This window comes from Triturus cristatus, chromosome 4_2 (genome assembly GCF_964204655.1).
Source record: "Triturus cristatus chromosome 4_2, aTriCri1.1, whole genome shotgun sequence".
NCBI lineage: Eukaryota > Metazoa > Chordata > Amphibia > Caudata > Salamandridae > Triturus > Triturus cristatus.
Genome location: NC_140586.1, coordinates 810,165,718 through 810,179,336, shown reverse-complemented (window position 1 = coordinate 810,179,336; position 13,619 = coordinate 810,165,718). Strand labels below are relative to the sequence as shown.

Below are 13,619 nucleotides of genomic sequence, written 5' to 3'. Positions count from 1 at the left end.
CACCGCCGTGTATCCGTTGTTTTGCCTCTACCAGGCTCCATCCTTCCCAGAGTTGCAGCATCGTTTCATTCATGTTTGGTTCATGAGCGCGACTCCATGGTAAGCCTTGGTACCAGTTATAGTTTATCTAGGGAAACAGCCTTTACCATGAAGATTTTACTACGAAGAACAATTACCAATTCATCTACTGCTCGCACTAGGTGGACACTTGGTCAATTTTCTCTAGGGTCCTTTGTTATGCATCATCCAATCTGGATTTACTGACAGTCTACCTGCAGGAGTGAGTTTCACTTTCTCTCTTTTAACTCCTTTTCCCCCCCAAGCCGTGGTCCTCTTTACCATGTATGACATAATTCCAGAAGTATAGGTGGACTCCTGATGGGGAGAAGAAGGAACTGGCCTCGGCCTTCATATGTCAAAGCTCTGAGGTTGTGACAAGGGTTAGGGACGGTACTAGAGTTACAGTAAGGAACCATTGTTTTTAGAAATCCATTGAAGTGAAGGCAATGAAAATGATAATAAATTACTAATTCTAACTCTAACACTAAACCCTACCCTGGACCTAATCCTCACACTGAATGTACACCCTGTATTTAAACCTAATTGTTAACCAAAGGCATGAACTGATCCCTAACTCCTAACTAAAGCCCTAATCCCCCACTTTGGTGGAATGGAATTTCTGTGCAATCAGTGCTTTGAAATACTGCTTTGTGGGTTTCAGTGATGAGTACCACTTTTCTGGAAGATGTAGCACATATGTTGTTTGCTAGAGCAGAAGGAATGTTTATGAACATATCACCTTATTTAAATGCTGAGGTATACAGAAAGATATGTGTGTATGTTTTCTGTGCCCAGTTCAGGATCTCTGAAGTATGATGTGGCCATTCACAGGGGACTCCTTAATGGGTTCGAAGATGAGGTTGGCACAGCATATGATGCAAACAATCCTAAATTCTTGCAGAAGTTTGTCACTTCTTACATCTCGGATCACACCCATACATCAGGCAGTGTATTGTACAAGCAGCCTTCAACCTTAAGATACAAAATGTAGTAAAAGACATCAGAGTCCACAGTCAAAGTCTCAGGGAAATCTCAGCCTCACTCTTAGGATCTTACCTAATCTAACAGATTTAAATTGATTTCTCAGGCTTTTGCTTGACACAAATACCTCTCTTCAGATCCTTCCCATCTGACCAACAGCTAGGATTGAAGACCCCATACTCAACATCACTCTTACCATTGTTGTGGAACCTCAAAGAAGCTATTCCCTTTTGAATCCCTCTGGAACACCGCCGGAAGATACCACCTTGATTCCCCCTCACGAGCATGCAAAAATTGACCATGAGGCTGCATGCTAGCAATTTGTAAAACAATTAAAAGATCATCATCTCACTAGGTTTCAACTGTTTTGAAACCAGCTCATTCATGGTAAAAGATGTCCTTGCAACACACACCATCAGTGAGCTTCTATTCAGGGATTTCAATGTTTGGCAGGATAGTCCACAAGGCAAGACACATTTTGCAATATAGGAATGTGGCCTCTTGGAGTGATGCTTAGTTTGGTTCTCTGTCCTGTTTCAGAGCTGTAGCAATACTGCAGGAGTCTCGCATGGCTTTAGATGAATTTATTGCCCCTGGAGGGACAGTGACTATTATACCATTAATCTTCTACTAGGCGTGTTTTGCGGGAGTCACTAGCGCTTCTGCTTAATAACTCAGCGCTTTGAAGTTGTCAGGTGTCCAAGCACTTTAGAAATAAATGAATAAACAAATATATGGATTATAGTTGTCTGTGCAGGTAAATTGGTTTCTAATGACATTGATGTAGCGTTTTCAGATGTAGGTGGAGATAATGTAGAAAATGTAAAACATCTGGGCAATTTGAGCCCTCTCTCTGTCTTCTGCTTAACTCTGCTTCCTCTCCATTTAGTTCTAATATGTTACAACTTGAAAATCATGGTTTCCATAACTTTTTAATGCACAGAGGTGGCTACACGAGTGGAACGCTGAAGGCGGCACCTTGGAGCGCAAGTCATTGGCTCACATTAAAACACATGTCCTGAAAACTATGTGAACCTGTTGAGATTCAAACATTTAAAACAACCTTATCACATTATGGCTGGCATCACTCGTTCCAGGAACTGTTCTAGTAGACGTGCTTGAAAAACAGTGCATGATAAACGGACAAGTTCCGCTGTCCGAAGAAATCTGGCTGCATGTGAAACTGATTTCCTATTTTTTGTTGCCACTGCTGGCACATTAGTCTAGTTCGTTTGTGGAGGTCTAGGCCTGTTCATTGTGATTAACACCCCAGGACCTGCTCTGTGACCCGAAGGGTTGTTTATATATAGAGGTATTGGCAGCATACCGACTTTCGTGGATTAATAATACTGAGCAGGTATTTTTAAGTTTCACTGTCCCAACCTACGTAAAAACTCAGCTTAGATGTGATACTCAGACCCTTGTATTAACATCACATATGTGTGTTGAGTGTGTGAATTTAAGGTGTGGATGTTAGCACCAATTGCAGCTGGTCAAGCATGGTGGCGGGGCAGAAGTTTTTTTAAAAAGACTTACCTGTGTGTTCCCAGCCACCGCCTCTCCTCGGTCCATGCTGTATCCTGCCTCCCGGAAGCACCCAGGCTCTCAGACTCCCCTAGCCAATCACGATACTGCCTTACAGCAGCATTGTGAATGGTCTGAGCACTGTGGATTGGCGCTCAGAGAGGGACTGGGAGCCTGTGCATGTTTCCCACTCAGGCTGTACAATACAGCCAGTGGAGAACATGCACAGTGCGCATGACGGTTTGGACAGCCCAAGAGGGCCGGCCAGACCGTCATGCATACTTATGGTGCAGCCACCACTCCTCCCTCTGCTGGCATCACGCGAGCCCAGCTCCACCTCGCCCTAACATAGAGCCTGAAGGCAGCCTAAAAATTTAATTATCAGAACATTCTGTTAGTATCATTTTATTTTGACTTTGCTCTGCTCTTAGAGCAGAGGGGCAACGCTCCTTCACCTTACCTTACCGGAGGAGCCACCCCTGGTTAGCACAACTCCATGTCGTGGTCTGGGTCTGATGGCTGGGACCTGTGAGATCCCCTTTGAATAGCCTTTGGTTTTGACAAGGCACAAGATGATGGATGTGATACAGCTTCCCAGACAGTGGAAGTGTATTGCTTGGATTCCTGGAGCTGATGGGAGGAGACCCAGGGCCGGATTCACAGAATTAATTTAAGACAAAATCCTAAACTTACTACTTTTGGTATTCACAGAATGCACTTACTACTTTTGGTATTCACAGAATGGATTTACAACTACTAACTTTACATCCGCACCCGTGCTGGAAATTCCGGCCTGGAGGTGGAGATTTCAGCCATGGCTAAATCTCTGCCACCGGCCAGAATCCCCACCTCTGGGCCAGAAGCCTCTTAAATATCAAAAGTCCTAAACATACTTCAATCCAGAGGAGCTACTTTAAGAAAGGATAAATGCATTTTTAAAACCACAGAAATCGAGTATTTGGGTCATGTATTTTCAGCTCAAGGAGGCAAGCCTAAGCCTTGTCTTGTCAAAAGTATCACAGACGCACGCAAAGAAAGATCAGTTACTTTCTTTTCTAGGTATGTGTGAGTTTTACAGTAAATTCCTAAAGAACTTTGCCAATTTAACAAAATATTTTAGGCCTTTATTAAAGAAAAATTCTGAATTCCTATGGTCAGATACTTGTGAACAGTTCTTTAAGGAAATTAAAGAAAGAATCGTGAACGTTCCTGCTTTACAGCCTTTTCTTGAAGGCAGAACCACCATTGTAACTGTTGATGCCTGTGATTATGGTCTTGGGGCTGTTCTCACCCAAATGGATAATGGGCGTGAATTTACCATAGGGTTTGCGTCCACAACTCTCAGACCTGTTGAGCGCAAGTATTCGGTCATCGAGAAGGAACTTTTAGCTTGTGTTTGGAGTGTAGAAAAGTTCAAAGCCTATGTTTGGGGTAGACCTTTCATAATTAAAACTGATCATTGTCCCTTGGTAAATATTCCATCTGGCAAGAACATCAAGCGTACCACTGCTCGCATTTCAAGATTGCAAGCTAAACTTTTAGAATTCACCTTTTCTATCCAATACATTCGCGGTGGGAAGAATTCACATGCTGACTGCCTCTCTAGACTTCCGATTGATGAGCCTGAAAATCAAGAATGGGAAACAGAAATAGAGGAGTGCTTTATTGCATGTATAGGGGATGCTTCCTTTTGTGAAAAAGATTGGATTTCGGCTATCCAATCAGATCCCATTCTCAGTCAAGTCATCACATTTGTAAAATCTGGTTGGCCAAAAGAATCTGTGTTACAATATGATCTTCAAACATTTTGGAAGGTCTTGGATAAATTGTCTCTTGAAGGTGACATCTTAGTCCGAGGAGATAAATTAGCGGCTCCCTTTTGTTTTCGTCAACATTTAATCAGTTTAGCTCATGGTGGTCATTTTGGGTTCCACTTTGACCAAGAGGAAAGTTAGAGAGAGATTTTGGTGACCTCGCATGGACTCCAAGATCGAAGAATTTGTGTCCAACTGTACCAAATGCAAACTTAGTGACAAAGTTTTAATAACTGAGCCTCAAGTTCAATCTGTCAATCTCTGTCCCAAAAAACCTTGGCAACGCATTGGGGTACATTTTCTAGGTCCTTACCAGATTCTTCCCAACTACATGAGATATTTTGTTGTAATGGTGGATCATCTTTCTAGATGGGTTGAAGTTGAGGCAATCTCTGAACCCACTACTAAAAAAACTATTGAATGTTTTCAAAGAGTGTTTTCAAGAGAAGGTCTCCCAGGGGAGACACTCACTGATAATGGGGTTCAGTTCACGTCCTCTGTGATGTCTTTATTTTTAGAAAATTGTGCAATAAAACACTTGAGAGCGCCACTTTATCACCCCCAAACCAATAGTAAAGTTGAACGCTTTAACAAAGTACTTGTAGAATGCATTCAATCATCCATCAAAAGCAAGTCTTGTGTTGCTAAATCCATACTTGAGTTAGTTTGGTCACATCGCACCACTCCACATTCAGTGACTGGGAAATCTCCTTTCGAATTGATGAGAGGTAGAGAACCCTCCACTGAACTTTGCCCTTTTTGGCCAACAAGAATTTCTCAAAAAGATGGAAACGTGGATGACTGGTGGAAATCAGCTGAACTTAATTCCAATTTTGCAAACTTGAAAAGATTTACTAAAAGTATTCCCAGTTCAAAAAGGGTAACCAGATTGAAAATAGGTGACTGGGTACGTGTGAAGAATCCAATCCTTGTTAGCAAAGGCTTGTCCAAATTACAAAATACAGTTCAAGTTTGTGAACTAGGGAAGAATTCTGTTAAACTTTCTGATATGAATTGGTGGGGTATGTCTCTTGTGGCCCCTGTTCCTCACGATGATATGTCTAGCAACACTGAAAAGTATTTATCACAACGATCCTTTTTGCCCATCACAGAGCATTCAAGAAATAATCTGACCATCAGGAAGAGTTCTCGCATTCCTGTATGACCTAAAACATTGAATGACTTTATTAAACTTTATTTTCTTTTCTCTTCCTATTTTTTTTCTCTTCCTCTTTCTCTCTCTTCCTCTCTTTCTTCTTTCTTGTTCTTCCTTCTTTTCTTTCTTATCTTTTCTTTCGTAAACTTCTTTGTTTTCTTTGGAAGGGGGTATGGGTACTATATTTAAAGTCTTATGTTAAAAATGTTTATGTTGCTTTATACTTTGTATAAATTTATTGTTTCATACTTTGTTTTGTAAAAAGGGAGATGTGTGGTAATGTGAGCATTGGCACAGAATGTCCAGACATTAGAATGAGTGATGAGGTCATGAGAGCACTGCATTATGATTATAAGCAGTTGTTCCAGGGCCCCTTCATGGTGAGACTTATCCTCCTGATTAAACATCTTCATACTTCTTCAGACTGCTTGGAGTCATCCTTACTAAACATCCCACTTAGTCTGAGCTCCATGTTCCCCTTGACCAAGGAAGGAAGTGCTCTGTAGAGTACTTCACGAGTTGATGTGACCCAAGGCTGGTGTCTGCATGACAGCCAGTCTCCAAAACATAAGGGTTGTCACCTCACTTTGTGTAGAACCTGTTTGTCCGCATAACTTCTTGAAGCCTCCTGCTTGCTCAGAGAGGGGAAGGTAGCGCCTGTCCAAGCAGGAGGGGAGAGTGTCCGCGGGGAGAAGCTGAGCCATGTTTTAGGTAAGTGGAATGTCCAGAAGAAGCCGACCAGTGTTTGGGAGTGTGACCAGTGCTGACCCAACCCAATAGCAGTCACCAGGTCTATTTGTGTGGTTCATTTTACAAATTGCCTGAAGCAACAATAACTCCATAAGTATCAATGTGTCATGCTCAAACACCACCTTGTCCCAAAAGGCATGTGTTGCTGCTGGCAACATGATGAGGACAAGAACCTCAACATCACCAAAGCAGAAGGACCTCCCAGGCGACCTCAAGGCCACAACTGCTGATTACGGGTGACTGCTGACCCTGGCATATCATATTGCTTTCTTCTGTGACAAGACCCAAGAGGTGGGGTCACCGCTGCTGTAGCCCTTCTCCCATAGACACCACCATGGTGACCACACAGGGTGCACCACAGCCACGTCATTGCTGAGCACCTCATTCATATAAACAGGTAAATTTCACGGCCATGTGGAGAAAAGGAGAGTCTTTGCCTTATGCTAGAACTGCATGTTGAGATGAGTAAGGAGTGCTGATAGGAACGCTATTGCAAAATATTAACTGAACTCACCTACGGTACTCACATTTAGCGATTGCTCGCATAAACCAAGTAGTGGACTCGCAGCTGAGTTGATTATTGCTATACGTTTTCTTGCATGACTAGGTCACTGTAGTAGCCTCAGAGCTGCAGCGACGGTGCTAGAACCCTGTAGTGGAGCGGGAACAGACACGATGAACCAGGACACTATGGCGTGAGTGGGAACGATAAGAATTCGTTTTAGTCTGTAGTGTTGTGGAATCCTGTAGATAGACCACATTACTGTGAGTAGAATCCCATTTTGCTGTGCTTGTCTTTTTTCTAAGAGAGAATCTGAGCTAAACAATATGTCAATGTATCTGTTGGTTTACTGTTGAGTTCTGAGTCTCTGCCCTCCATACTACCTCCCTGAGGAGCCCGCTCACCCACACTACCCTGAGCTTCAAGCATGGAAAAGATTGTACCTGGCCCAGTTTGCAGAGTCATAATAGGACGAACCCCAGACCACTACAAGCAAATGACACAAACCACTACAGTTGTGCTGGAATTTCTCATGCTGGCCTGTCTTCCCCCCACTCCAAAAAAAAAGGGTCTAGTGGTAGCGAACACAACTTAGGGCCTGGTGTGCACTGTTCATCAAACATTTGTGCAGACTATGCTGTTCTGCCTCATGCAAACATCATACATTTAGGAATATGCATTCACCCACTGTACAGCTGCTGTACACTTCTAAACTTATGTTTAGAATAAAAATAAACTCAGTGGAGTGTGGGATGCCAATCAGAGTTTTACAGTGGGTGGCTGCACCATCTCGATCATGTGTTGCAAAAGAATGAACACGGGAAGCTTGCTGCTAAACAACATGCTGCTGTGTTTTAGTATTCACAGCTCTTCTCTGTACCTTTCTGATGTGTGAATCTATGGTCATAGTACAGCTATTTAACATATTAGAAATAGTTGTATTCGAATTGCGTGTGTGATAGTTAATTTTGATTTAGCAAAGATGGCGCCTACATGCATTGTTTAGAGAGAACAAAATGCCGTTCAACAGGAAGATTCCAAATCGACCAAATGTCGCACAGTAAGTACATTGCGACCCTATGAAAAAACATGAGAGCATGATGAGAGCAAAGAGCTTTCCAACACATGGGCACAGCATCACCTGCTGAGTGGATAGATATACAGTCCCACCCCCAGGGTTGTAGACGTCAGCCTCAGGTGCTACGAACCTGGGGAATGTGGGTGTTAGGCTCAGTGCTTAGTTTGTCAAAAACATTATGGTCCAGGCCCTTCACCAGTAAGTCGCTGCAGCTTGCACCACCCACTGCCCCAGCCAGAGTCGCCAGTGACAGAACAAACATAACTACTAACCATCACACTCAACAATTATAACATCACAGACTCTACCAGATCTGCAAAGCTTTAAGAATGGCTTGGACGGCAAGTATTATTCATTTTTAATGTATATTGAATTAATAACTGTTATTGTGTTCATCTCTAATTTAGAAAAACAGTGCCATCTTGTGGCAGACTGGCATAAGTGCCAGTGTTGGCAATTAAGTGCCAGAGACGAGCACCGGAAACCACCGGCTCAAATTTAGCACTGGTTAGGCCTTTGCCACAATCCAATTCCAGCTGTCTGTTACTACTCAAATTGGAGGCAGATACCCACTTTCCTTTTTATAACATTATGGCATTGGGTTCCCTTGCAGTCCTTGTTCATTTGTGGCTCCAGGGCCTTTGCTTCATGGTATATCCTTATAAATGACTGCAGGGATGAAGGTCTCAGTGCAGGGAATTGGTTTGAAATCTATTTTACTGCACTGTAACTTCATTTATATAGCTCCTACTACCACTGATGAGGCACTGAGGTGCTTTATGCCAAATAGCATACTACTCCACAACTCCAGGTGAGTGGTTAATATAGTGGTTATTATTGTTCATTGGGGTTAGTTGTGCTCCCTCAAGAAAACCACTCCATGCATTTAGTCCAGTTTCTTTGTGGTATATTACATTTTCAGGCTTTAGGCGTGATCCTTTGTGGGACCTGTACGATTTCATACAAGCAATGGGTGGGATGAATAGATAGGCCAGCTGAGATTTAGTATTTTTAGGCTGCAGGAATATGGCTCAAAAGAAGGAAAGCGAGGGGAGCTGTAATCTATGTATTAAGAGAGATGAAGGTAGACAGGTATGCAATCTAGGGTATGCTGTACTCCGAGAGAGGAGGCTACAGAAGATGAAAGGGAGGGTCACTCGGGAAGGAGAAAGGCGAGGAAAGTTTTAAGTCAGGATACATTTTTCAGGAAGGAATTTAGGAATATAATGGGAGGAAGCTTTTTGAGATATAGTCCAATCTGAGGGTGCAAAACTGTAGAAAGGAACAACATTATGTAGTTCTCCAAGTCAAGGGCAGACTGCAGAAGAGAGCGGCTGCGGCCCTTTGCCTGCCTCAATGCTGCTTTAACTGGGATGTCTTATTCTGGTCCCATCACTGGGGTTTGGGAACAGAGCCATCAGGGACATAGTTTAGTCAGTAAGATTCAGGGGTAAGAAGGGTGAATCGCAAAATACCCAACTAAAATAACAGTACGCATAGGGTGGAGGGATGCTCAAGATTTGGGATACACTGTTCGCATGAGGAACAGGTTCAATACTTATTTGCATTAGGTGGGCCTCAGTTTAAGTTACTTAAAAAGAAAATAACAACCTTTCAGTCAAAGGAGGATGACCTTGGACCTTGTTGGTTTTTCAACTCCCATGATCAAAAACACCTGCGGAGTCCCACAGGGATCCTCTCTGTCCCCCCATCTCTTTAATTTATACCTCCTCCCTTTGATTCATGCACTTAAAGAAAAACATATTCAAACCTTCAATTACGCAGATGACTTTCAATTGATATTTCCTATCAATGACTCTCCAGAATCCATCTGTGAATTTCAGGCTACCATGCTGTTCATCCGTGACTGGATGAACAGCAACCAGTTGAAATTGAACCCAGATAAAACTGAACTGATCCTCACAGGTGGCTCACTGAATCACTGGAGTCCCAATTTCTGGCCTAATGAACTGAGACAACCACCAACTCTCTCCAAGCATGCCAAAACTTTAGGAGTTACTATCTGTAATGATCTCTCCATGAAAACCCAAATAGGCTCGGTGTCATCTACTTGTTTCTTCCAACTGAGGAAAATAAAGAAAATCAGCCGGTTCCTAACTCAGGAAGCAAAACTACAAGCCATTCTTGCCATGTTGACCTCGCATATTGATTAAGCCAACTCCTTATATTTCGGGATTCCAGCCTATCTCAATTACCGGTTACAATTGATACAGAACCAGGCAGCTAGGCTGGTTCTGCTGGAAAATAAACACCAACACGCTTCCCCACTTCTTAGGAGACTACACTGGCTTCCAGTATCCCAGAGATGCGCCTTTAAGGTGGGATGTATCATATTTAAATCCTTGAATGGAAAAAACCCAAAATTCATTGATAACTTAATTACTAGATATATTCCAAACCGGAATCTGAGATCCACTCACTTGCACCTCCTAACAATACCCCTTTTTAAACAGAAACGATTTGGTGGCTCCAGGTTTGCCTTCTTGGGCCCCAGGTACTGGAACTCCCTGCCCCTAGAGATTAAAAGCTGTACTAATATTACGACCTTCCGTAAACTGCAAAAAACATGGCTTTTCAAACAGGCATTCGACTAACCCACCGAACATGATATCTCCATCACCAACTCAAGAAGCGCCAAGAAACCAATCCGGTGTACGTGCGCTATACAAATTCATCATAACATAACATAACAGGATGACGAAAGAAATCAGCAAAAACATAGAAGACCAGACTCAGGGCCTCAAGACCCAACTCTCAAGCCAAGAATGCATTTATTTGGGGGTGCCACACCACAAACTCCCCCCTTGAAGCTACACCCCAGGGAGCCATGTAGGCCTTTTATTCCACAGGGCATTTGCCTGGTGGGCTGCAGACCCTGGGGGCAGTTTTGAGAGCCCAGGGCCTCCCCTGGTGCCTCTGTAACTTTCCCAACTCCCTGAGTTTAACTGGAGCAGGCACAGGGAGGCTTCAGTAGAGAGAGAATGAGAGGAAGGGAGGGGGGAGAAAGAGAGAACGCGATCTGAGAGGGAGAAGTGGGAGGGAAGAGAAGAGAGACAGAATGGATGGATGGATTCAAAGAGAGAGACTGCAGAAGGGGGGGGGGGGAGAAGGCTCGTCTAAGCATTTTTCCAGGGCTCATTTTATTCCCCCACTGCATCTCTATTCGTAAACATCCATTGTTGAATTTTAGTTTCAATAAATTGAAAATCTAGAAAAAAAATCCAAGTTTCTAGTCCATGTAATTATCCTGTCAGCTTGTCCTGTTATCGGAATTCCATTACCGAACTGTACTGTACAAAATCAAAACACTATCTCCGGCAAAGCGAATTTATTACCTGATTATGCTTTGCAGCTTCTGTTGCAAAATATATCCGAGGCGAATGCCAAAGCGTTCTTTCCCGTCGTCAGGCCTTGCTAGGGCCGCAGGATCTGTGCTCCTGTTTCGAAAATGCCCAGATTGTTAGCGTGAGTCAGCATCAGGCACCGCGGCCTCTGCAAGGCTTTCACGAGCTGCTGAGCTGTTCAGCCCGCGCGCCTCCCCGCCCGCTTCCAATGAATCAGCGAGTTCACAGCGCCCCCAAGCGGCTGGTTGCCGCAGCAATGAACATTACAAGTTTCCACGTTAAAGGAACGGGCAATAGAAAAAAAAATGGTTATTCTTTTATAGCGTGAGGAAGTGAAGGTTTCGGCATCAGCTTTTGGTCGCCACCTTTCCAAACCCGGCCTTTTGTTGTAGTTTTAAAAGTGTGCAAAACTAAACAAGGGTATGAACAAAATGTAATGCAGTCATTTGTAGCATTACTTTTCTGTCTGCATTTACTTTATTTATTAGTCAAGAGTCAAGGATCGTTAGCTCAACTCTAGAACACGTCCCAAAAGGGATTTTTATTTAAATGGGCTCTTTGAAGTATGTACAGATAAGGGATACTAGGCTTGTTAGAGAGATGTATGTGTTGCTTATTTTTGTATCGAGGACATTAAAATACAGCTGGTGCCGGTAGAAAACCTGTCAGCTGGTAACCCTAGCGTCAGTACAGCACCAGGAAAAGGAAAAACATTACGAAACTCACAATCAGGTGGAGACACTGAGGGGCAGATTTATCTTCCCTGGCGCATCCCTGCAAATCAGCAGGGATGCGCCAGGGAAGATGCGTCACGCAAGTTTGCCCTTGCGCCACAGCAGATGCGCCGCATTTACAATGCGGTGCATCGTGGCGCAAGGACAAGCAGATGCGTGACGCATCTGCCGGCGTAAGGTTGGCGCATTGCTGTAGTTGCGTCACAACCGCGACGCAGCTCCAGCAAGGCTCGGGGTGCCCCTATCCCTAACATGCTGCGTCAATCCTTACGCCTGCTTCAAGCAGGCGCAAGGATATGACGCAGCCAGGCCGGAAAAGTGACTGAGTGAAATCTTGTAGATTTCACTCAGCCATTTTTCGGAGGCGTTCCTGCGCCGGAACGCCCCCCCCCCCCCCCCTGTGCAGGTACGCCCACATGTGGCGCAAGCTTTACAACGTGACGCATCCTAGATGCGTCACGTTGTAAATCTGCCGCAGCATGGCGCTGGCTTTGCGCCGCCGCTGCGTCACAAAAGTGAGGCAACGGCGGCGCAAAAGTGACGCACAGGGCTTATAAATCTGCCCCTGAGGGTCTCATTTACAAGCCCCTTACGCCACTTTTGCGTCACTTTTCCCAATGACGCAAAAGTGGTCCAAGGGGGTTGTAAATCTGCCCCTGAGTCAGAGAAGGCTGTACACAGGCTGGAAGTCACAGATACACACAAGCAGTGGCGGCTCCACTGCAATGGCGGAGGAGCATCAGCCCACTGCTTTCAAGCAGTGCGAGAGGGAGAAACATAACATGATCATAACTGAAAGTTATGATCATGTTATGTTTCTTTTGCGGGCGGGAGGGTAGACGGGGCTGCTCTGCTCATGGAGCAGGGTAAGGGCGTAGTGGTTTGCCCACTCAAGCACGCAATGACTGGTTGGCTGGCCCTCTCGGGCCACCCAAACCAGTCATGCGCACTTCCCTGTTCTCCATGCAGACAGCATTACAGCCTGCATGGAGAACCCCCTGGCTGAGCCCCGTATCACGGTGCTCAAACCAATCACAGTGCTCCACTGGAGCGTTGTGATAAGCTTAGGGGTGGGAGCATGGCTGCCTTCTTCCTGTTCCTGAAAGCGGATTACGGAGAGCAGGAGCGCAGAAAATGCAGGACCCAGCCTCGAGGTAAGTTTGAAAAAAAAGATTCTAAACCCCGTCCCACCTGCACGACACCCCCACGACCCCCGCGACACTCCCCTCCACCCCCTGCACCTACCACCCCCGCCCGCGAACCCTGCCGGCCGCCCCTGCACACAAGCAGGCACGCTTCAGCAACAGTGTCCCAGAGACATCCTGGATCAACGGAGCTCTGGGAAATATATGTTTTGGGGTCCCCTGTTTGGAACAACTTTAAGTTTGTTACCCATTTTCCTGCTGTTTCAAATCTCATGATGCAAAACAATATTGAATTATATATTAAACCTTCAGACACAGGGAGTCACAAAAACAGATGCTACCTGGTGACCAACAGACAAATAGTACCCAAAGAAAGGTTGAACAAAGATTGATAAAGTAATTTCTTTTTGAGTTTGGATCTAGATTTTTTTTTTATTTACAACAACATTTTATGTGGAATTCAGCGCCTTACCAGCTTGATATACACATTGTAGGGAAAATGCCAAAGGG

General features: G+C 44.4%; 1 long non-coding RNA gene across 2 annotated transcripts in view; it reads right to left on the bottom strand.

Annotated features, from left to right (window-relative positions):
* The window catches only part of LOC146835098 (uncharacterized), a 637,707-nt gene extending 626,395 nt beyond the window's left edge, over positions 1–11,312 (bottom strand). For both annotated transcript variants that reach the window (XR_014960382.1, XR_014960383.1), the window contains exon 1: positions 11,222–11,312. This is a non-coding gene — a long non-coding RNA (uncharacterized LOC146835098). The remainder of the gene's footprint in view (positions 1–11,221) is intronic.
* Between the last annotated feature and the right edge of the window lie 2,307 nt (positions 11,313–13,619).